This window comes from Trachypithecus francoisi, unplaced genomic scaffold (genome assembly GCF_009764315.1).
Source record: "Trachypithecus francoisi isolate TF-2019V2 unplaced genomic scaffold, Tfra_2.0 Contig01461, whole genome shotgun sequence".
In the NCBI taxonomy this organism is placed as follows: Eukaryota; Metazoa; Chordata; class Mammalia; order Primates; family Cercopithecidae; genus Trachypithecus; species Trachypithecus francoisi.
The window spans coordinates 2,218,488-2,244,101 of record NW_022681433.1 but is presented as its reverse complement, the minus strand read 5'-3'; the positions used below and the strand labels follow the sequence as shown (position 1 = coordinate 2,244,101).

At 40.3% G+C, this 25,614-nt stretch overlaps 1 pseudogene; it reads right to left on the bottom strand.

Annotated features, from left to right (window-relative positions):
* Window positions 1-6,780: 6,780 nt before the first annotated feature.
* Window positions 6,781-24,868, bottom strand: LOC117096335 (annotated as a pseudogene).
* Window positions 24,869-25,614: the final 746 nt, after the last annotated feature.

Genomic DNA, 25,614 nt, shown 5'->3' with positions numbered 1-25,614 from the left:
CTTAAGTTATGTAAACTTGAAAAAGCATTTTCCTGATTAAAATATTTGATTCACATATTTTTATTTTCTTAATTAATTAGAGCTCTTTTAGATATTTTCAGTAGTGAAACATTGTATACATAACACATAAATACTAAGCATATTAGGGATGCTGATAGAAGTACATCTTACAGATTCATAAACAGCTATTTTTCCTGTCTTATACTTTCAAATTCTTGCTAATGTGTCTTGCTACCCTAGGCAGTTGTTAGCTAAATAGCTTTAAATTTGCATATTAAAGGAAACAACTCAGGTGAAAATCAAATAGCAAAATTTACATGATAAGGTACAGAGAGAAAAAGTCTGGTATGCTAGAGAAAAATTAAAATGAATTTAACTGCTAATTAAACGTAAAACTATAGAAATTATAAAGGCCTTTATGATTTTTTATTTTTTAATTTAATTTACTTTTTTTTGAGATGAAGTTTCATTCTTGTTGCCCAGGTTGGAGTGCAATTGCGTGATCTCAGCTCACTGTAACCTCCACCTTCTGGGTTCAAGCTATTCTTCTGCCTGAGCCTCTCAAGTAGCTGGGATTACAGGCATGCGCCACCACGGTTGGCTAATTTTTTGTATTTTTAGTAGAGATGGGGTTTCACCATGTTGGCCAGGCTGGTCTTGAACTCCTGACGTCAGGTCATCCACCTGCCTTGGCCTCGCAAAGTGCTGGGATTACAGGCCTGAGCCACTGTGCCCAGCCTAAAGGCCTTTTAGATACACACACACACACACACACACACACACACACATCATATAGCTTTTACTTCAAAACTTTGGACATGAGATAAATACACATTCACTGGTTTGCAAAAAACCTGTTGGATCCAAGTAATGGTTTTCATCTTAATAGACAAATAACAGCAGATTTAAAGCAGGCAGAAAAGAAAATATAAAAGAGAACTTAGGAACTCTAGAGTTTGCAGGTTGACTTTAGGGCTCTTTTTCCTTAATGTAAATGTGCACAAAGACCATAATTACTTCCATTTTACATAAACTCTGGCAAGTATAGATGCCATGAAACCTACAGAATGCTCAAAAGGGGGTCATTCTTCTTGCTTTCTCCTTATTCTTAGATTATTTGTTTCCCACTTTTTTTCTTAAAAGGAGGAACTGAGCTGTGGCCTAGGGTTTTTGTGTAGTGGATCGATGTGTGCTGCTTGTGGGCAGGACAACACAGTGTGTCACCACTGAGTCATTTCCACCTTCTTTCATGTTTTAGTTTCTCTCTCCAGAGGTCTCTGACCTCTGAGAGGGCTTAAAACACCTGGTGATCAACCCTTATATATGTGTTTCCTGGATGAACCTTTTTAAAAATTAATTTTTGTTTGGGATTTTCCAGTAGGGCCACTGTACATCACAGGGGTCAACCCCCCAGACACTCCCACAAAGCCCTTGGTCACCCAGGGGTGCCTTTCTGCTGAAAGGAGCAAAAGCCCTTTCTCTTTGGAACTGAGAAAATTCAGTCTCCTGTTAACCTTTTAAAACAACCATTTATTTCCTCATGCAAATATGCACAGACAAGCTGAATTGAGATCAACTTGGGGAGAAAAAGGAATAGAGAAGACCCTTTAGAAAGCAGCTCTGAACTAGAATCAGAATCCTTAAACAACAACTTCCTAGGAAAGAAAAAGAAAAAACAAACAAACAAACAAAAAAAACAGCCAAGACCCCTTCCAGTAAACTGTGCTCAACCACTCCTAACTTTGTAGCTCTCATCCCCCATTACACACACCAAGGTCAAATCCTTTCACAGTACAAAGTAATCTGTGGAATCCCCAAAGCCAAAGAGATCAGTTCATGTAATACAGAAAAACAGATCTTTAGACCTAAGAACAATCTGCTCATGATTCTTGAAACTTTACAAAGAAAACAGAACACCATAAAAAGGGTCAGTGGTGCCTTTGTTCTGAATTCTTTACAGGGATTCAAGTCATTAAAAGCCTTCTTTAGATTTTTTTGGTACTGCAGCTGGCAAAGGGGAAAGGAGGTATAGTGTGGAAGAAAAGTAAATGAAATAACATTTGTTTGTTTGTTTGTTTTTTGAGATAGGAAGCAAACACAGAAACCAAGCGCATGATTTTTTGGTTTTTGTTTTTCCTCTTTTGCAGCTGTGAGGAATTTTAGTCAAATTAGAGAGGCTTTATTATCCATAACTTGGAATTCTCACTCAGAATTGACCAAGTGAGGTAGAGTTGGTCAAATCTGATGAGAGAAAGACTGTACCAAACAGCAACAACAACAAAACCCAACAATATGATCACTGAACACTTTAATGGTAAGGAGAAATTAAGACCAGCTTATTGTTAAACTTCAGTCAAGACAAAATCCTAATTCAGCTACTTACCTAGGGATGGGTCTCAGGCTAAAGACTGCTTTCTACCATCCTAGAAACAGGAAAAACACTTGACCTCATCTTCCCTGCTGGGTGCGAGTTCAAACTACATAAAGGATTTGCTTACCTTCCATCATCATGGAAGCAGAAAATTTTGCCTTCCTTGTTGGAAGCAAGTAAAATGCCAAAAAAGGGGCGGGGGGCGATCGCGGTAGTTGCACGGCAAAATAAACTTTAGATCTTGACTAAAATTCTGGGAGATCAGGGATTTTCTGGAGGGGGTGCTCCCAGACCTCAGCAAATTGTCCCACGGATTTGAGCCATAAAATCAGCTCGTGCTGGTACCAAGCACCAACAGGAAATTTGTCAAAGGTTAGAGGCATCTTCACTCATAATCCCTCTATGGTTACCAAAATGTGAACCCCAAATATCTGAGACAGTTCTCAGTTAATTTAGAAAGTTTCTTTTGGCAAGATTGAGGACGTGCACCTGTGACACAGCCTGAGGAGGTCCTGACGACAAGTGCCCAAGGTAGTCAGAGCATAGTTTGGTTTTATACATTTTAGGGAGACATGAGACATCAATCAACATATGTAAGATAAGCTGGTGACGCCTGTAATCCCAGCACTTTGGGAGGCCGAGGCAGGCGGATCACCTGAGGCCAGGAGTTCAAGACCAGACTGATCAACATGGAGAAACCCCGTCTCTACTAAAAATACAAAATTAGGCGAGCATGGTGGCGCATGCCTGTAATCCCAGCTACTTGGGAGACTGAGGCAGGAGAATCACTTGAATCCGGGAGGCGGAGGTTGTGGTGAGCCAAGATCGCACCATTGCACTCCAGCCTGGGCAACAAGAGCAAAACTCCATCTCAAAAATATATATATATAATATATATATAATATATATATATATATATATATATATATATGTAAGATGAACATTGATTTGGTCTGGTAAGGTGGGACAATTCAAAGCAAAGGCGGGACAACTCCAAGCTGGGAGAGAGCTTTCAGGTCATAGGTAGATAAGAGACAAATGGTTGCATTCCTTCAGTTTGTGGTTAGCCTCTCCAAAGGAGGCAATCAGATATCCATTTGTCTTAGTGAGTCCACGGGTGATTTTGAATAGAACGTGAGGCAGGTTTGCCCTAAGCGGTTCCCAGTTGACTTTTCCCTTTAGCTTAGTGATTTGGGGACCCCAAGATTTATTTTACTTTCACAGGAACAATGGGGATACATACAAACGGTCACTATCTGGTGCTATGTGACTTTTGGTTACAAGGAAGTAGGCTAAAGTACTGCTGGATTAATGGTTAATTATAACTATGTTTCTGTCCAGAATTCTTGTTAACACTGTGAGGTGACTTTAATGACATCCTCCAAGATCCTCATGTTTCAGCTCAAGAGGATGACTTATTTCCTGAAAACACACTTTCAAACTTATTTTTTTGTTCATAGTGCTGAAGCATGCTTTAAAAAGGTAAAGTTATGACCTTTGTACAAACATGAAGTTGAGCATGTGCCAAAATGATTAATTTATTAAAAAATCAGAAAACTGGCCGGGCGCGGTGGCTCAAGCCTGTAATCCCAGCACTTTGGGAGGCCGAGACGGGCGGATCACGAGGTCAGGAGATCGAGACCATCCTGGCTAACACGGTGAAACCCCGTCTCTACTAAAAAATACAAAAAACTAGCCAGGCGAGGTGGCGGGCGCCTGTAGTCCCAGCTATTCGGGAGGCTGAGCCAGGAGAATGGCGTAAACCCGGGAGGCAGAGCTTGCAGTGAGCTGAGATCCGGTCACTGCACTCCAGCCCAGGCGACAGAGTGAGACTCTGTCTCAGAAAAAAAAAAAAGAAACTACAATCATTCTAGCAGTATACTCCTCCCTTGGTAAGAATTGTATATCATACCAGCATTGTCCCCACCCCCTCTTCCCCAGATCAACCAGAATAATAGGAGAATCCAGTGAGGGCACCCTTCATGTTGAATGTGAGCACACACTCAGGAAGGCGTGTAGGTCAGCCCTTCATGCATTTTTCTTCCTCTGTTTTAGACAACCAATGTTTTAATTGCCAGTTAACTCCTCTATCAAACCATTACTCTGAGGAGGAGATTTTCCTGCTCACTGTTAGACATTCTGGGCTGTACAGTGTGTTCCTTGGTCTGAGGAAATTGTGGTCAGCCATCCAAATCCATGCAATATCTTCTGGTCTGTTTTTTTTTTTAATAGTACTCTGAGAATTTGTATTTTCCACTGGGTAAGCAAATCCAGGTCCAGAGTCAATGTCCATTCCTATCAAGGCCCATTTGTAGCCCCCAGTGCTACCAGTATCAGTCTCACTTGCCAACCATGTTCAGGGCCTTCTCACCAGGGAATCTGCCCATAGCCACTGGCAGTCTCTATATCTTGTGCTGATAGACACAACAGTTTTTATTGGCATTATGTGCCTGAGAAGGTGCAAAAAGAACATGTTTAGATTTAGCCCATTTCTGCATTGTTGCAGTATCCCCATATCCACCCATTTCATGGACCCAGGTGGCCACTTTGTAATAGTACTGACACCATGTTAGAGAAAAGCTTGTTTGCTAGAATAGGCTTATTGTTTTGCTTGAGTTTGCAGATTATTTTCTAAAAACAGACTCAGGAAAACAGGATCTTCAACAAAGATAAAAGAAAATACTCTGACTAGGCCAGGTGCAGTGGCTCACGCCTGTAATCCCAGCACTTTGGGAGGCTGAGGCGGGCGGATCATGAGGTCAGGAGATCGAGACCATCCTGGTTAACACAGTGAAACCCCATTGGTACTAAAAATACAAAAAAAAAAATTAGCTGGGTGTGGTGGCACGTGCCTGTAATCTCAGCTACTCCGGAGGCTGAGGCATGAGAATGGGCGTGAACCCAGGAGGCGGAGCTGGCAGTGAGCCGAGATTGTGCCACTGCGCTCCAGCCTGGGAGACAGAGAGAGACTCTGTCTCAAAAGAGTGAATAAATAAATAAATAAATAAATAAATAACTGAGCCACATGGTTGTTCTTTATAGCAATGCAAGAGCAGCCTAACACACCCCGCTTCTTACTTAGATTAAGAGTTGACAAAATACCTTCTGCACTAAGTTGCATTGTTATGCTAAGAACACTAAGCATTAAACTATTTAAAGACCTTTGTCTTTGGGAAAACTGTAGTTTCTAAAATTAGGAAATGCAGAAATGCTGACATTGTCTTTTTTTTTTTTTTTTTTTTTGAGACGGAGTCTCACTTTGTCCCTGGGGCTGGAGTGCAGTGGCCGGATCTCAACTCACTGCAAGCTCCGCCTCCAGGTTCACGCCATTCTCCTGCCTCAGCCTCCCGAGTAGCTGGGACTACAGGCGCCCGCCACCTCGCCCGGCTAGTTTTTTGTATTTTTTAGTAGAGACGGGTTTCACAGTGTTAGCCAGGATGGTCTCGATCTCCTGACCTCGTGATCCGCCCGTCTCGGCCTCCCAAAGTGCTGGGATTACAGGCTTGAGCCACTGCGCCTGGCCGTCTTTTTTTTTTTTGAAGCAGTCTCACCTTGTCGCCCAGGCTGGAGTGCAGTGGCGCGATCTCGGCTCACTGCCAGCTCCGCCTCCCGGGTTCACGCCATTCTCCTGCCTCAGCCTCCAGAGTAGCTGGGACTACAGGCGCCCGCCACCACGCCTGGCTAATTTTTTTGTATTTTTAATAGAGATGGGGTTTCACCATGTTAGCCAGGATGGTCTTGATCTCCTGACCTTGTGATCTGCCCGCCTTGGCCTCCCAAAGTGCTGGGATTACAGGCATGAGCCACCGCACCTGGCCTGGCTCAGTTATTTATAAAGGAAAGAGGCTTAATTGGCTCATGGTTTTGCAGTGTGCAAGCATGGCTTCAGCAACTGTGTGGCTTCTGGGGAGGCCTCAGTGAGCTTTCATTCATGGCGGAAGGTAAAGACAGAGCAACACCTCACATGGCCAGAGCAGGAGTAAGGAGGATGAGGTAGGTGCAACACACTTTGAAACAACCAGATCTAATGTGAACTCAGAGCAAGAGCTCACTTATCACTAAGGGGATGGCGACAAGCCATTCATGAGTGATCTGCCCCCATGATCCACACTAGAGACTACATTTCAACATAAGATTTGGAGGGGACACATATTCAAACCATATTAAGGGGATTTAAAAAAATAAGTCTTTAAGAAGTCTTGTCATTTTAGAGCTAACTTTTAACAGAATGTGAGTCTCAACTTTTACCTATAGAACAAACATAATCTTAAAGTGACTTGTTCAAAACGGTTTTATGGAGAATTAATCTGTAACTAAAACTTGGCATTGAGTGAGAAGGCTCTACCACTTTTTAAGCAAAATGTATAACAGTTCCAAAGGGCAGGGCTAAGAATGAGAGGATCAGACATTTACAACAGCAGGCATTTTCTCTTCCTCTTCTTCACAGGAGGTGGGCAGAGAACTGCTCAGATAGCTTCATCAAACACTGTTTTGAACCCTCACTATGTGAGAGCCAAGCACTTCGGGTATTTTAAAGCACCAGTCTCCTTATTCCTGGCTAAAAACTGCAGACAGGTGATGGGAGTCAGTTTCTTCTCCTTCAGTTTCTCAATTGTGTCTTTAACAACACTAAGATCAAGTTTACTTCCCACAATAATGATGGGAGTGTTGGGAAAATGGTGCTGCATTTCAGAATGCCACCCTGCATTTTCAAATGATGCAGGACTCATGAGGGAGAAGCATATTAAAACTATATCTGTTTACCGATAGAATGGGGGCATGATCTGTCATAATCTTCTTGTCCAGATGTATCCCATAAGCCCAGATTCACTGGCTTTCCATCGACCTTAACACTGGCAGCAGAATAATTGTCAAAGACAATAATGATAATGCATTGGGAAATGCATTGGGTGTAACACTGATTAGTAGGCAAGTTTTACTTATAGCTCCATCTCCAACTACCACACACTTGATGGCTTGCACCTGGGTCGCTCGCTGGGCCCTGGCAGTGGTGGTCAGGCATTAAGGCAAGAAGTGGTGGGATAGAAGCATGGTAGGCAGGTGTATGACTGCAGGTGGCAGGGGATGGAGTGCCAAGGTTGTTGTCCATGCCACCTCACCCTTAGCCCAAAATGGGAATCTTTTGAAAATGCCTAAAATAATTAATTCATGTGCACAATTGGAAAAAGCTAGGTTTAAACAAAATGAGTGAGAGACTTACTGTCACTAGCACTTAGAAGCTTCCATTTAGGTGAGTGCAAAAGTAATTGCAGTTTTTGCATTGTTGGAATTTGCCATTTGATATTGGAATACATTCTTAAATAATGTGGTTTTGTTATACATCATTTTAGTGAGTATTTTTCACTTTAGTTCTTTTGTTAATGACATTACTCGATGTTTATTTTTTGTTTATTTTAGACTATGGAAATGATTTAGACAAAAAGCAAATTCAAGCAGTTTTGTTATTCGAGTTCAAAATGGGTTGTAAAGCGTGGAGACAACTCGCAATATCAATAATGCATTTGGTCCAGAAACTGCTAATGAACATACAGTGCAGTGGTGGTTCAAGAAGTTTTGCAAAAGAGACAAGAGCCTTGAAGATAGGGAGTGTAGTGGCCAGCCATCAGAAGTTGACACTGACCAATTGATAGCAATAATCAAAGCTGACCCTCTTACAATTACGCAAGATGTTGCTAAATAACTCGATGTTGACCATTCTATGGTCATTTGGCATTTGAAGCCAATTGGAAAGGTGAAAAAGCTTGATAAGTGAGTGCCTTATGAGCTGAGCAAAAATTTTAAAAAATAATAATTTTTTGAAGTGCTGTCTTCTCTTATTGTACACAACAACAACAAACCATTTCTTGATTGGATTTGTGCAATGAAAAGTGGCTTTAAATTTTTTTTTTTTTTTCTGAGATGGAGTCTTGCTCTGTCACCCAGACTGGAGTGTGGTGGTGGTTCAGTCTCAGCTCACTGAACCCTCAGCCTCCCAGGTTCAAGTGATTCTCCTGCCTCAGCCTCCCAGGTAACTGGGGTTATAGGCATGTGCCACCACGCCCGGCTAATTTTTGTATTTTTAGTAGAGATGGGGTTTTGCCATATTGGCCAGGCTGGTCTTGAACTCCTGCTCAGGTGATTCACCCACCTTGGCCTCTCAAAGTGCTAGGATTACAGGCGTGAGCCACCCGCGCCCGGCCAAAAAGTGGATTTTATATGACAACTGGTGACAGTCAGTTCAGTGGTTGGACCGAGAAGAAGCTCCAAAGCACTTCTCAAAGTCAAACTTGCACCAAAAAAAGGTCATGGTCACTGTTTGATGGTTTGCTGCCAATCTGATCCATCACAGCTTTCTGAATCCCTGTGAAACCATTACATCTGAGAAGTATGCTCAGCAAATCAGTGAGATCCACTGAAAACTGCAAAGCCTGCAGCCGGCATTGGTCAACAAAAAGGGCCCAATTCTTCTCCATGACAACATCCAACCACACGTTGCACAACCAATGCTTCAAAAGTTGAACAAATTGGGCTATGAAGTTTTGTCTCATCTGCCATATTCTCCTGACCTCCCGCCAACTGACTATCTCTCCTTCAAGCATCTCAACAACTTTTCGCAGGGAAAACGCTTCCATAACTAGCAGGATGCAGAAAATGCTTTCCAAGAGTTTGTTGAATCCTGAAGCACAGATTTTTATGCTACAAGAAGAAACAAACTTATTTCTCATTGGCAAAAATGTGTTGATTGTAATGGTTCTTTTTTTTTTTTTTGATATGGAGCTTCCCTTTGTCACCCAGGCTGGAGTGCAGTGGAGCAACCTCGGCTCACTGCAACCTCCGCCTCCTGGGTTCAAATGATTCTCCTGCCTCAGCCTCCCGAGTAGCTGGGACTACAGGCGCATACCCCAGTGCCTAGCTAATTTTTGTATTTTTAGTAGAGATGGGGGTTTTACCATGTTGGCCAGGCTGATCTCGAACTCCTGACCTCATGATCCGCCCGCCTCGGCCTCCCAAAGTGCTGGGATTACAGGTGTGAGCCACTGCACCTGGCCTATAATGGTTCTTATTTTGATTAATAAAGATATATTTGAGCCTAGTTATAATGATTTAAAATTCACCCTCCAAAACCGCAATTACGTTTGCACCAACCTATAAAAGAAGTTTTGAAAGAAATTTGCGTCTATTCAATAGGTAAATAAAAGGATACCAGAAACTATTTTTCTTTTCTTTCTCTTTGAGATAGGGTCTTGCTCTGTTGTCCAGGCTGGAGTATAGTGTCATGATTACAGCTCACTGTCACCTTGCTCTCCCAGGCCCAAGTGATCTTCCTACCTCAGCCTCCAGAGTAGCTGGGACTATAGGCACACGCCACCACTCCTGGCTAATTTTTGTATTTTTAGCAGAGACGGGGTTTTTTCATGTTGCTTAGGGAGGTCTTGAACTCCCAGGCTCAAGCGATCTACCTGCCACAGCCTCTCAAAGTGCTGGAATTACAGGTGCGCTGCTGCACCTGGTCAGCCTGAAACTATTTCTAAATTGAAAAAGATTTAGTAACTTTCTCCCTGTCACCTCCAACTGCTTCTCCCTATCCTTCTGGCTACTTCCCCACCCCACTCCCTTATTTGAACTCATTCCTTTCTGCTTGTTCCTTTGGCTCTCATATATCTCTTAGGTAGAGACTTTTGGAATTTCACAATGCATACATTTCTTTCTCTAAAAAGAGGGAAAGATATTTAAATGTAGAACAGATATGCAAACAGAACAACTACAGAACAAGAATAAAACTAATGAGATCGTTAAAATACAGATCCAACAAATTTTTTCTAAACTGGGACTGATAAATACCACTTATGATTTCCTGCAACATTTCCTGGACCTTTTGTGATCTTAGTCTTTCACTGACAATGGTAAAATACATTCAGCCGCCCCCATTAAAATGGAACACTTAATTGAAAAATTAGAAATCTAAAAGAGAAAGAACTATATAAGTGTTTATAAAAGTTAGGCTCTTAGATCAAACAGATCAAAATCTTGAGCTTGGAGTAATAATATAAGGAATCTCTGTTCAATACAAAAGTTTTATTTTTTCTACTATGCAGAGACCAACAACAATAACAAAAAAAAAACAAAAACAAAAACCCACAAAAAAAAAACAACAAAAAGCTGAAAGGAGAGAGAGAGAGCGAGAGCGAGAGAGAAACTGCTCTAATCTTTCCCGTCCACATTTGTTAATCAAGCAAACCAGACTGGAAAACGAAAGATAGATGTGTTACTAATTCAAGGATAATTGGGGATTTTATTTTTCTTATTCAATTCAGCCAGTCCTAGTCAAAATGTAAATATTAAAAATGTAACCTTGGCTGGGCGCAGTGGCTCACGTCTGTAATCTCAGCACTTTGGGAGGCCAAGGCGGGAGGATCACGAGGTCAGGAGATTAATACCATCCTGGCTAACACGCTGAAACCCCATCTCTACTAAAAATACAAAAAATTAGCTGGGCGTGGTGGCAGGCACCTGTAGTCCCAGCTACTTGGGAGGCTGAGGCAGGAGAATGGCATGAACCCAGGAGGCGGAGCTTGCAGTGAGCCGAGATCATGCCACTGCACTCCAGCCTGGGCGACAGAGTGAGATTCTGTCTCAAAAAAAAAAAAACAAAAACAAAAAACTTAAACTCATTTGAAACTGAAAAAAAGGGTAAAATTGATTTTACAAAAATCAAACTGCCAGCCAGGCGTGGTGGCTCATGCCTTTCTAGCACTTTGCAAAGCAACGACATGAGGATCATTTGAGGCAGGGAGTTCAAGACAAGTCAGGGTAACATAGTGAGACCCTCATCTCAATGAAAATAAAATTAAAAATAAATTAGCCAGATGTGGTGGCATGTGCCTGTAGCACTAGGTACTTGGGAGGAGGCTGAGGTGGGAGGATTGGTTGAGCCCAGTAGTTCAGGGCTGCAGTGAGGTATGATGATGCCACAGCACTCCAGCCTGGGTGCCAGAGTGAGACACTCTCACCAAAAAACTAAAATCAAACTGCCACAAAAACTTATTTGCCTGAAATTTTGGTCCACAGTCTTCATTAGATTATCTGTAAGGGCAATTAAATTTTAGCCATGTAAACAGATTCCAATTTTGTCAGAAATATAATTTGGATCCAATTGTCTTTTATGAGCCAATGACTTTTTATTACTATCTCATGACTAAAATTCTAAAATGAAAGTTGTGAAATCTTTGTGTGTGTGTGTATGTGTGTGGGTGTGTTTAGATGTATTTATACATATATACATGTATTATATGCTGTGTCTACATGGTAAAATCTGGCATAGTTGACCAGAAATCTCCTAAGGAGAAATGAATGCTCATATAAAATATATAGTAATTAACCCTCATGGCTTTTAGTTTATGTGAAATGAGTAAAGCATTAATAAATAAGATGATTTTAAAATTATTGGTAAAATAAAAATAGAAATGTCTTCAGAATTCTCAGCATACGCTTTGCCTGGGTTTACTGGTCAGACAGTTTTATATCTTTCTCTGTTAGATATCTGAAGCTGTCATGGTTTAACACAAAGGTTATAAAAGTATAAACTCAGCCTAAAACAGAATGATCTTTGTGTAATTTTGTGACAAGACTAATTTAATGTTGTTGATTTAATGAAAACAGCCCTATCTTCTGGCTTATCAGCAAAATACCAATATACTTAACTTTAAGGCTCTTCTTTAAGTGAACACCTGATAGTCACAGGCTATAAAAATGGATAACAAGGAAATAATTTGATACCATAACTAACTTTGTCTAGTATTTCAGTTTTTAGAAATAATCTAGGTTATCTGCTAAAATAAATAAATTAGGTAAATGAAATAAATTTCCATAAATGAACTTTTAATGTAATTTGATATCTTAAAGTTGTGTTAAATTAATATATACGAATTAAATCTGAGTCATTATCAAATAAGATTTTAAAATTATGTTATAGGGAAACATGTTTCTAAAAATTACAAAATGATTCTCATGATAAGTATTGATATATTGAAAATGAACCAGGTAGGTAAAAAAAGAAAAGAAATTAAAAGTAAAATACTGATATGTCACAGACAATTCAAGATCTTGCTTCCTAGGTTTCACTAAATTTAAGAGTTAAAAATTGTAATCAATATATAGAATTCTGTATACAAAGAGTGCATATATATTCAAAATGTATTTTTGATAGAAAAAATTATAAGAAAGTCACAAAGTGGCTGGGCAAGGTGGCTTATACCTGTAATCCCAGCACTTTGGGAGGCTGAGGCAGGTGGATCATGAGGTCAAGAGATTGAGACCATCCTGGCCAGTATGGTGAAACCCCATCTCTACTAAAAATATAAAAATAAGCTGGGCATGGTGGTACATGCCTGTAATCCCAGCTACTGGGGAAGCTGAGGCAGGAGAATTGCTTGAACCCGGGTGGTAGAGGTTGCAGTGAGCTGAGATTGTGCCACTGCACTCCAGCCAGGCAACAGAGTGAGACTGCATCTCAAAAAAAAAAAAAAAAAAAAGAAAGAAAGGGATAAAGTTGTGTTCTTTATTGAGAAAAAAATAATTTTGTCTAATTTGTAGGTTAATTAAACATTGTTTCAAAATATAGAACAGACAGGAAAGAACCAGTTAAGTAGGAGAGTGATATGTGAAGAAAGTATAGATATGAAGATGTGTTTTTGGTAAGAAAGGTTAAAAAGAAAAGATAATAATTTTACATGAGAAAAAACTTTATATGGTAAATTTGTGTCATAAAGTAAAATTTAAGAGAGCAACAGTAAAGGACAAAGCAGAAATTCCAAGCATATTGTGAATGGTACATATTGTCAGAGTACTTTGTGATGAGGTTTGTGAAAAGAAAATTTATGAAAGGAAATTTGCATTTGATCAAGTTGGCTATAATTAAAAGGAAATTACTTAAAAGTCTTTCCAAAGATTGAGCTTTGATATTAAATTATACAAATACAAGACTAAAATTTTGGTTCCCTGTGTTAGAATAACAAGTTTTTCATCAAGTATCGATTTGCTTTCAGTAAAATTCAGAGGTTCTGAATTTTTAATTGTGAAATCTGTATCTTTTTAAAACTTTTCAGACTTGTATCTCAGAAGTTCAACTTACCTTGCTGCATGTGACTTGCAGGTCACATGTCATTGCCTTCTGTTTTTTTTAATCCCTGGGAAAGGTACATCTTTTTGCTTGGCTGGGATGGTAACTTTCTCTTTCAATGTTTTTATCAATTCCTATAACTTTTGTTCTGGTTCTAACACTGATGTTAGATGGTCTAACACTAAAATGTTTTATCTTGAAGGTGTAGAAAAGCAATGTTTTCCTTCAGTATAACTTGATTCTGTACTCTTGGGTTTTCTTTATAACCAGGAAACATTCATGTTGTTACTAAGAGTCCCTACTTTGTGTCCCTACTCAAGGTACTAGTTTTCTTGTTTACATTTCTCCATAATAAATTGTATATCATAATCCTGGACAAACTCTTCCTCTGTCTGCTTAAATTCAAGTACCTTTTTCATCAGGTTTGACTTCTAGGTTATCTAACTGGGCTTCTCATGAGAAAAAGCAATTATACAACAGAAAGTTTTTCTTTTCCTTTTTGGTAACAAGTCTGAAAAAAAAAGATTGTACATTTTATCAAGATAATCCTTGTGTTGTCTTTATTAGGATTTTGGTTACTTAGGAAAACTGAGCTTTAAATGGGTTAAGGTTTTCACAATCATGTAACTTCTATATAGCTTTTGAAGTTTTATGATTATCACTCTGGTTAAATGAATAACTATTATTTAACAGTGACCTGTGATTCTGTTTTGTTTTTCAGATTTTTGTTTTTGTTTTTGTTTTGAGACAGGATCTTGCTCTGTTGCCTAGGCTGGAGTGCGGTTGTGTGATCGTAGTTCACTGTAAACTAGGCTCAAGTGATCCTCCCATCTCAGCCTCCTGAATAGCTGGGACTACTGATGCATGCCAGAACATCCAGCTAATTAAATTTTTTTTTTTCATTTTTTGTTTTAGAGATAAAGTCTTGCTCTGTTGCCCAAACTGGAATGAAGTGGTGCAATCACAACTTGCTGCAATTTTGAACTCTGGGGCTCAAGCAACCCTTGGTCTCCTGAGTAGCTAGGACTACAGGTGTGTGTCACCATAACCAGTTCATTTTTCATTTTTATTTGTAGATACCAGGTCTCCCTATGTTGCCCAGGCTGGTCTTGAACTTCTGGCCTCAAGCAATCATCTGCCTTGACCTCTCAACCTGCTGGGACTACAGGTTTGAGCTACCATGATGTAAAAACTTTTCATGGAGATGAGATTTTGCTAATGTAGCCCAGGCTGGCCTTAAACACCCGGCCTCAAGCAATCCTCCCACCTCAGCCTCCCAAAGCACTGGGATTACTGGCCTGAGCCACTGTAGCCAGCCCATGATTCTCTTTTGATCAAATGTTTCAAATCTTTTGATGTCTTTGGCAGATTTCACCAGGATCGAAATTCTAAAGTATGTTTTTCTGGCTTAAAATTAACTTTGGGATATTCTAGTTGGGTCTCTGGAAACATCAAAGAATGTATCTCTCATTTTGTAGAGATATTAAATTATTTGGTAAATTGTATGGTAGGCATTGTCAAATAATAGTATTAGATCTTCTCTCAGTTACATTTATGGGTAAGTTATTGATAAAAGTGTTTCCAAAATCATACAAATTAATAAAAATATAATATTTTATCAATCATAATTTTATTATGATTTTTGATTGCTATGTTAAAGTTACATTTGTATGAATATGTTATTAATTTAAATATTCTAAAAAGTATATAAAAGTTATAAAATTCTGATGATCCTGCTGTAACATTATCAGTCATAATTCTTGTTGCATCTACTAGATATCTTAAATGCTACATGTAATAGCAATAACTAAATTTCCTGGTCAATTGGAACTTTCATCAGATCTTAATCATGTCTATTCTAAGTTTTTATCATCCACAGCTGTTGTTTTGAATTCTTCTCTAGAAGCATTTGCAATCAGCTGTATTCCAAAATTGCTTTTCATGGAAAAGACTAACAAGTACTCTTGAACACTGATTTCTGATAACTTTAGGATAAATGGGCTAAATAAAAACTCCCAGAATTCTAATAAAAGACTGATTCATTCATGAGGATTGCTACGTCAACATCAACCAGAACAAGAAATACAAGGGACTGAACTGATGGGAGCACTAAAATGATTACATAAATTTTTGTTTGAAATATTGCTGATTGTTTTTGTATTTTGTTTTCCAAAGTCAACAGTTCCACAGTACATCTCACTACAAAGACATTCCCCAAGGTTAGTGGGTGACCCAAAGCCAATCAGCCTACTCTGTGATTAGCCCACCGTAGTCCTGTCTTTTGGTATTGAGTGTTCCCACAACCTCCAAGGTTTCAAACCTTCCTTTTTCTCTAAGCCCCCTGCAGTAACAACCACTCACTGCAACCACTGGCTGCCACTTCCAAAACTGCAGCTTTTGCCAATAACTTGTCACCCATTACACATACAAAAGTCAGGTTTTCTCTCACAATACAAAGTAATCCCTGGTACCCCAAAAGCCAAAGAGATCAGGTACTACTTTTAATTGCTCTTTTTTTTTTTTTTTTTGAGACTGGGTTGCGCTTTTTTACCCAGGCTGGAGTGCAGTGGCATTATCTTGGTTCACCGCAACCTCCTCCTTCCGGGTTCAAGTGGTTCTCCTGCCTCAGCCTCCTGAGTATCTGGGATTACAGATGTACGCCCAGCTAATTTTTTGTATTTTTAGTAGAGATAGGGTTTCACCATGTTGGCCAGGCTGGTCTTAAACCCCTGACCTCAAGTGATCCGCCTGCCTCGGCTTCCCAAAGTGCCAGGATTACAGGTGTGAGCCACCGCGCCCAGCCTTTAATTCCTCTTACAACTCTTCATTATTTAACAATTTGGCTTCCTCTATGACAATATAAACTGCAATTTATAAATTAATAGGATCAAATTTCAAAAAAAAATCCTTGAACCTAATAATTCAATCTTATCTTTTAATTCTAAATACATTTTCCCTTTTCTTTTTGAGAGAAGGAGCTGTGAATATTATATAATCTACAATCCTTTTCGTAATGTCCAGGATTTTTGCAGTAATTGCAAAGCAGAGGATTAGACCTTGGTTTTGGAACTTACTAGGTTAGACAACTGTTTTAGTTGCAAACTCATGATCTTTTTAGCTTTTCCTCTTTGTTTGACTTTTTCTTTTTCTTCCTTAGGTAGGGTATGGGATATTTGATCAGCAAAATTAACTAGCTCATGAGTTTGAGAGGCAGTCCAACTGGGGCATTATCTCTTTGTTACAAATGCCAGTTCTTCATCTGATCCATTTACTAAGTTTTAGTTAAGGAGAACATCATTTTGGTAGGTTAGCATACATTTATTCTGATAGGTCTGAATATTGTTTAAATTTTTTTTTTTCACACTCTCATAGTATAACATTACAGGCTCATCAAGATTTTGTTGGTATTTATATGTTTTGTTCCAATTAACTACTTTTGGAAAATGAAGGGGATAGGATTTAGCAAAGCTTTGGCAGTATTGCAGGCCCATTCATGATCTGCTTCAGAAAATTTATGGAAGTCCTTTAAACAATTTCTCCAATTTGCCTTTGCTAACTAATCTTTGGCTTTACTTTCTGACACTAACATGCAAATCACTTGGTATAAACCAGAGAATCTGGGATTATAAGCTCAAACATTTAAATCACATTTTCTAGCAAATTCAGTGGGGTCCTGAAGAGGATCTGGGAATTTTTATTTTTTATTTTTTTATTTTTTTATTTTTTATTTTTATTTTTTTTTTGAGGCGGAGTCTCGCTCTGTCGCCCGGACTGGAGTGCAGTGGCCGGATCTCAGCTCACTGCAAGCTCCGCCTCCCGGGTTTACGCCATTCTCCTGCCTCAGCCTCCCGAGTAGCTGGGACTACAGGGGCCCGCCACCTCGCCCGGCTAGTTTTTGTATTTTTAGTAGAGACGGGGTTTCACTGTGTTAGCCAGGATGGTCTCGATCTCCTGACCTCGTGATCCGCCCGTCTCGGCCTCCCAAAGTGCTGTGATTACAGGCTTGAGCCACCGCGCCCAGCCGGAATTTTTAAATTATGCCTTTAAGTTCTACTTTTGACCATGGTTGATGCATCAAGTCAGGTTCTCCTCTAATGGACACAAGGTATTTCCAAAATGGAGCCAAAACAGCAGAAGGAGGAAGAAGAGGAAGAGGAGGTAAATCTGGACAAGGAAGTTCTGTCAAAAGAGAAGGAGGAGGCCAGCTCACACCTGTAATCCCAGCACTTTGGGAGGCCAAGGCAGGCAGTTCACTTGAGGCCAGGAGTTTGAGACCAGCCTGGCCAACATGGCGAAACCCTGTCTCTACTAAAAAATACAAAAATTAGTCGAGCATGACGCATGCCTGTAATCCCAGCTACGCGGGAGGCTGAGGCAGGAGATGTGATTCAACCTGAGGGTGGGGGTGTGTGTGTGGAGGTTGTAGTGAGCCGAGATCACGCCACTGCACTCCAGGCTGGGTGACAGAATGAGACTCCATCTCAAAAAAAAAAAAAAAAAAAAAAAAAAAAGAAAGAGAAACAGGAGCTGAAGGAGGGGGAAAAATTTTAGCAGTATTTTTAAATTCACAAATTGTTTTGTACTTTTGTCTTACTCTTGCAGAGAACTGGCTTCATCACAACCTCTTTTAGAGGTTTCTAAGTACTGTTGAAAATAGCTCCCAGTTATTTTCTTTTCTTTTAGAGCCGACTTTTACTAATGGATCATGCAGATAGACTAGTTTAGGTGTTTCAAAGGTACCCCATTTTGGCCATTGTAACTTGGGGTCATCTTGAGTAATATGAGATCCATTTTTCTAGATATTTGCATGAGGAGGTGCTGTGAGTATTAAACATGAATCCAGCTGGTGTTTCTAGTGGTGGATCTCTACTTCAGGAGGAAGACTCAGTTATAGAAGTAAGGTTGCCCATAACTAAGACTTTCCTTTTGAATGGCCAAAAAGACCTAGCAGGAGGAATTCTGATCACTCAAGAAGAAAAGTTTAAATTTGTCAATTGAACTGAGCTTCACAATCTGGCCAGTTTTAAAGACTTTCTTTTTTCAGTGATAAACTGGTATCTTCCTGACCAAAATTTTGAATGAGAGAAAAGTTTGAAAAGCTCTAAGGTGTAATTCAAATAAGACCTTAATATCAGAGAAAAAGTGAAACTTAAAAATCTGTGATCACCAAAATCACTAAAGAACAACAAATGAAACTCCTACCGAACAGCAGAGTTTCAATTTCAGCCCTATCAATTTAGGAATGTGTATAGGCTCAAATAATGTCTCAATCCTCAAGCAAGCCAGGAAGATTCAAACTTGAGAGGGGCCTTTCCAGGGACCATTGTTGACTCCAGAAGGTTGGATAAACTACTGGCACCAGGTCTTCAGCTGTCAGTGAAGTGACAGTGATCACTGGAGGTCTGCTTCAAGTCCCGTTTGGGTCACCAAAATGTCAACCTTAAGTAATGAGATACAGAAAATATGATTAAGCATAGAGTTTCTTTGAGCTCAAAGTTTGAAGATGGCCACCCAAAAGCATAGATTCAAGTTTCCCTGAATACACACTTCTATTTGCTGTAATTACAAGTAGTTTAAACATTTTAAAAAAATAATTAGACAGGGTCTTGCTGGGCCTGAACTCCTGGCCTCAAGCAATCCTCCTGACTCAGCTTCCCAAAGTGTTGGGATTTTAGGCATGAGCCACTGCACCCAGCCTTACCAGTGAGTTTGAAAGGAAAAAAAATAAAAAAGAGGCAATTCCTAAATTGTTTACCAAGATTTTACATTAAAATGACACAAGTTATTGATTGGCTACACATTGTTCTTTGTATCACAAATTTCAGGAACATGAAGGTAATGGGCGAGGCAGCTAGTCAAGAACAAAATGCCTTTAAACAATTGACTGGGTGCAGGGGGCATGACTGAAGCTCTATACTCATGTCTCTCTGGGCCTGATACATTTTGCACACCTCACATAGATCGGATCGCTCTGAGCTATTTCTCTTTTTCTCAGGGATAATAGTATTTTTCTCATAGGGGTTTCATAAAGATTAAACAAGAAATAGCAGATTGCATATAGTGTCTAGTACAGAGTAAGTGTTCAATAACAGTTATGATGAAATGATTGCAGTAATTGAGAAGAGAAAGGAGAAATAGGAGAGAGGAGTAAAATTCCTTAAGAAAGTAAAGATGTATGCCCTCCTAAGCGCAGGTAGTGGAATTAACTCTGCATTCACCAGGGAATAGGAAACTTTTCCCTTCACCCTTTGAGGGTTCTCTGAAAACTGACAAAAGGCAGATTAATAGGAGAAAAGGCATACACAATTTTATTTTCATGTGAATAGCATGGGGGAATCACAGAATAGTAACCCAACAATGCACTAGTATACAGAAGCTTATGTACCTGTTTTCAGAGGGGAGAGATGTACTGACTTGGGAGGTAGGAGGCAGATGATATAGAAAGGCGAAGGACAGGTCGGGCACGGTGGCTCACGCCTGTAATCCCAGCACTTTGGGAGGCCAAGGTGGGCGGATCACCTGAAGTCAGGAGTTTGAGACCAGCCTGGCCAACAGCGTGAAACCCTGACTCTACTCAAAATACAAAAATTAGCTGGGTATGGTGATGGGGGTCTGTAATCCCACCTACTCAGGAGGCTGAGGCAAGAAAATCGCTTGAACTCAGGAGGTGGAGGTTGCAATGAGCCAAGATCACACCACTGCACTCCAGCCTGGGCAACAGAGCGAGACTCCATCTCAAAAAAAGAACCAGAGCTGCACAGAAACAAAGTCTGTCTTATTATGTAGATAAAGTCCCTGGGAAATCTCTCGGTGCTGCTCTCAGAAGAACAGATGAAAAGTCTGTCTGGGTGTGGGGATGACTCCCAGTCTCTTCTCCGGTGGTTGATTTTCCTGGTTATTTGATGAGATTCCTAGGGAGGGAGTCTTAAGACAATTGTATTCAAACTTTCTTCTTCAGATAAGAAATTCCAGAAAGAGTCTTTCTTATTTATTTATTTATATTTTTTTGAGACGGAGTCTCCCTCCGTTGCCCAGGCTGGAGTGCAGTGGCAGAATCTTGGCTCATTGCAACTTCCCTCTCCCGGGTTCAAGCAATTCTTCTGCCTCAGCCTCCCGAGTAGCTGGGATTACAGGCACCCACCACCACCACGTCTGGCTAATTTTGGTATTTTTAGTAGAGACAGGGTTTCACCATATTGGCCAGGCTGGTCTCGAACTCCTGACCTCAGGTGAGCCGCCCACCTAGGCCTCCCAAAGTGTTGGGATTACAGGTGCGAGCCACCATGCCTGGCCAAGAGTCTTTCTTAGGGTGCTTCTGGAAACAGGATCAGAGAGACAGGAAGGTGGGAGAAGGGGCATAACCTTCTTCTCAGGCTTATTTTTGAGGATTTTCAAAAGCATTCAGCATGGCTATATTTGGGGAATCATTTCTGTGCCCCAATACAGGGAAGAAAAGGGAGAAACACACTAGATATGGATTTTTTAAAAATTTTTTATTTTTTGAGATGGGGTCTTACTTTGTCACACAGGCTGGAGTGCAGTGACACAATCATGGCTTACTGCAGCCTTGACCTCCTGGGCTCAAGTGATCCTCCCACCTCAGCCTCCCAAGTAGCTGAGACCACAGGTGTGCACCACCACATCTGGCTAAATTATTTTTATTTTTTTGTAGAGATGGGGCCTCCTTATATTGCCCATGCTGGTCTCAAACTTCTGGGCTCAAGTGTTCCTCCTGCTTTGGCCTCCGAAGTGTTGAGATTACAGGCATGAGCCACTGCACCTGGCCTAGATCTAGAATCTAAAGCACTTGGCAACTTGAGAATAAGAAAGAGCAGTCAAAGTTGATTATAAAATTTTGAGGCAAGCTGGGTGTGGTTGCACTCGAGTAGTTGGAACCTGTAATTCCAGCTATTCAAGAGAGCACCTTGAGTAGGTGGAACCTGTAGTAATTCCAGCTACTCAAAAGGCTGGAATATCTATATTCCAGATAAGAAATTCCAGAAAGAGCCTTTCTTATTTATTTATATTTTTTGATTTATTTATTTATATTTTATATGTATATATATTTGATGCTAACTATAAGAGTGGTGTCAATAACAAAAACAGAGAAGTAGTTTTCTCTATTTTTTTGGACTACTCTGATGGGAAGATAATAAATTTTATTTCAAGTGTTAAAGTAGGAAATGCTTATAAGACATCCAGATGGAGATATTAAACAATGAGAATGAAGGCCAGAAGAGATCAAAAAAGGATTTGAAACTGGAGACAGATTTGAAATCATCTACTTGGTGTTAATAATGACACTGTGGGAGCAAGAGAATTTATTAATTTTGTATTGCTAGTGTATTCTGTACATGCTGGTCTTGCACATAGTAGGTGTTCAATGAACATGTTTTATTGTTGTCATTGAAAAAGAAAACAGAATTATCTAGATAATCTACATTTAGGAGAAGAATGAGGACTTGATTGAGGACCCAAAGGATGACCAAGAAGAGGTGCAGGAGAAAACCCAGAATTCTGCAGTGTCTTGGCGATGCAAGTGTCAGAGGCATTTGAACCAGAGCTACTCCATCTTGAGTGAGGGCTAAGAAAAGTGAGGCTGGGACTTGCTGGGCTGCATTCCCAGGAGGGTAGGTATTCCTAGCTGCTACATTAACCTTTACAGATTAATAACCTTTACTAAACAGACCCAGACTCAGGAATGTCCTGATATGTTGAAAACAAAAGCACTCACAATTTTGCTTTAAAGATAAATAATATCAATTCTTGCAAAATACAGTAATTAAGAAAATCAATTTTTTAAATCACAAACCCTTGTAGCAGAGCAAATCTCCCCATGTGTGTGTATTTTTTTTGTTGTTGTTGTTATCCTATATATAAATAAGCATTGTACCTAGGGGTGGGCGCATTCCTCCTCTTACTTTCAGAAATGCTCTACTCTGTCTATAGAGTAGCTATTCTTTCACCACTTTACTTCCTTAATAAACTTGCTTTTGCTTTGCACTGTGGACTGGCCCCGAATTCTTTCTTCAGTGAGATCCAAGAACCCTCTCCTGGGGTCTGGATCAGGAGCCCTTTCTGGTAACATAAGAGAAATTCATGAAGGAGAGGGTGGTCTACAGTGTGAAATGCCAATGAGAGATTAAGGACTCTGCGGACTGAGAAACTTTTTGGAATTGGCCTATTCTTAAAAATATAAGCTCCATGAGGGCAGATGTTTGTTTAGAGGCAGGATCTTACTTATTGCCCAGACTGGAGGGCAGTGGCTATTCACAGGCACAATCACAGTGCACTGCAGCCTCAAATCCCTAGGCTCAAGTGATGCTCTTGTCTCAGCCTCACAAGTAGCTGGAACTACAGACATGTGCCTGGGCTTCCGCTGAGAGCAGATATTTTTGACTGTTACAAGACTGCCTGTAACATTGTAGGTGCTCAACAATAAATACTGTGAACAAAAATTCTCTGAAAAGGAATTTAGAAGAAAGAGAGTATTCCAATGAACAGTTTGCAAATTGGGGAGACACAGCCATTGGCACAAAAGGAAGGTACATTCCAGAGAACAAAGGGAGGGGTTGTTTTTATACAGAAAGTACCTACCCAGGTTCCCATGCTCCTCCATTTATGCAAATGAAGGATGCAAACTTGCTTAGTTCTGATTGGTTGATGTTTGCTGAGTTTTGGTTGGTTGACACAGGTTACAGCTTATTGGTTGGTTCAGGAGTATAAACACGAACTGGCAGCTATGAAAGCTGTAAAGTTAAGCAAAAGCCTGTAAGGAACTCAGAGTACATGTGTGATCTCTAATCAGCAAATGGCCAATTGGCTCTGTTTTCAGTTCAGGCCCAGTTAGACACTAAGGATTTCTCTTGAAGGATTGGCTTTTTCAGGTTTCACAACGCAGAACAAATGAACTGATGATATTTCAGAAAACACTTTCAGAAAACTGTTGGGCACAGAAGCCAAATCTTAAGGAATAAATAGAGTTGCCACTTTCCTAAAAAATATCCTACTATTTCTCATCTGTTTTCCCCATGTAGTCAGAGTGATTTAATGCAGTTGTGTGATAATGGCTCACTGCAGCCTCGACCTCCCAGGCTCAAGCTATTATCCCACCTCAGCCTCTTAAGTAGCTGGGACTACAGGCATATACCACTATGTCTGGCTAATTTTTAAATTTTTTTGTAGAGACAGGGTCTCGCTATGTTGCCCAGGTTGGCTTTGAACTTCTGCGCTCAAGTGATCCTCCTGCCTTGCTTTCCCACAGAGTTGGGATTATGGGTGTGAGCCACTGTGCCTGGCCAGAATGACTTTTAAAAAATTAAATCATTAGATCATGTAACTTGCCTTCTGAAAATGTTTCAGTGGATTCCCATTGAACTTAAGATTCAAAAAAACAAAACAAATCCACATTGCCTGAGACCACGAACTCTGCACAACCTGGCCTATATTTTCAACTGTACTGCATACCACTTTACTTCTCCTGCACTACACTCCAGCCACGACCTTTAACCAGAGAAGAGAGACAAGTTCTCACCTTTCCCTTCTATTCCTTCGTCATACCAATCTTCTTCCTGCATTAGGATATTTGCATATGGTTCCCTTTGTTTAGAATATGCCATCCCATCGTTCTCATCCTCAGGTTTCTGTTCAATTGTCGTTATCACCTCCCCAAAGGGTTCTCATTCCTGTGTACTTGGTTTAAAGTAGTCCTTCCCTCAGCCCTCATTGCTCTCAAGTGACCTTGCTTTGTTTCCCTCATAGGACTTGCTTTATGCCCCTCATAGGACTTCATACGGTTTGGAATTGCCTTATCTATTTGTTCATGCATTTATAATCTGTCTCCTCCCACTAGGATATAAACTATGTAAAGAGAGAGAACGTGCAAACTGGGAGGAGAGTAACTGATGAATAAAATTTGAGGAAAAGCAAAAAGGGATGAGATGAAGAACTCAAAGGGAGGAATGAGAGTACCTTTCTTTCTCAGAAAGAGCCAAGAACATGGAAGAGAGCAGAAACATTGGGGAGTCTGAGGTGGAACACGTTGTGTAACCTGACAAGTTATTTTCCCATCAGTCTTTAATTACATAGTTAAATTGGCTGTGGGAATAGCAGCAAACTATTTGATTTTAGGTTGCTAGCTGGCTCTGGAAGACATGCATGTGTATGTGGTGGAGAAAATCCTTTTCCAGATACTTTTTTCCTTGTCTTTACTAGGCTGAACAAGAAGAATCAGTGGCCATATTATATATGTAAAAAGGGCTTTGGGAACTGCAAAGGTCTTTACAGATGCGGATACTGTTATTTTACTTTGTGCATGATTCTAAAGGAGGTATGCACCGTCTGAAGCGCCAGGAAGGAGCATCTGGGTGGATGTCCATGATGCCTCCAAAGGGACTTCAGCATTTTTCCTGAGAAACAGTGAGTTCAGATTTACACAGTATTTGTTTTTTATCACAGGCTTTGAAATGACTAAGCATTAAATTCACATAACCCTGCTGTGAAACACATTATAATAATGTTATTATAACCCCATTTTCTGTTGAAAGATAGAAATAAGATTTGTTCCAGACTAAACAGGAAGTCAGTAATAAGATTAAAGTTACTGGTTAATCTAGGCTTTCTGATTGTGCATACATTACATCTTTTAAACACATAAGGTTCAGGATGACAACTACCAGCATCATGATTGGTGTTCTTTTCTATTCCCTCCCTCTCCCCTTACCCTCACAGTAGTGTAGACAACCAAGGTGATATGGTTTGGATTCGTGCCCCCCCACCCCAATCTCATGTTGAATTGTAACCCCCAGTGTTGGAGGAGGGGCCTGGTAGGAGGTGACTGGATCATGGGGACAGATTTTCCCCTTGCTGTTCTCATGATAATGAGTTCTTACGATCTGGTTGTTTAAAAGTGTGTAGCACTGCTGGGCATGGTGACTCATGCCTGTAATCCCAGCACTTTGGGAGGCTGAGGCGGTGGATCACGAGGTCAGGAGTTCGAGACCAGCCTGGCCAACATGGTGAAACCCCGTCTCTACTAAAAATACAAAAATTAGCTGGGCGTGGTGGTGCATGCCTGTAGTCTTAGCTACTCAGGAGGCTGGCTTGAACCCAGGAGGTGGAGGTT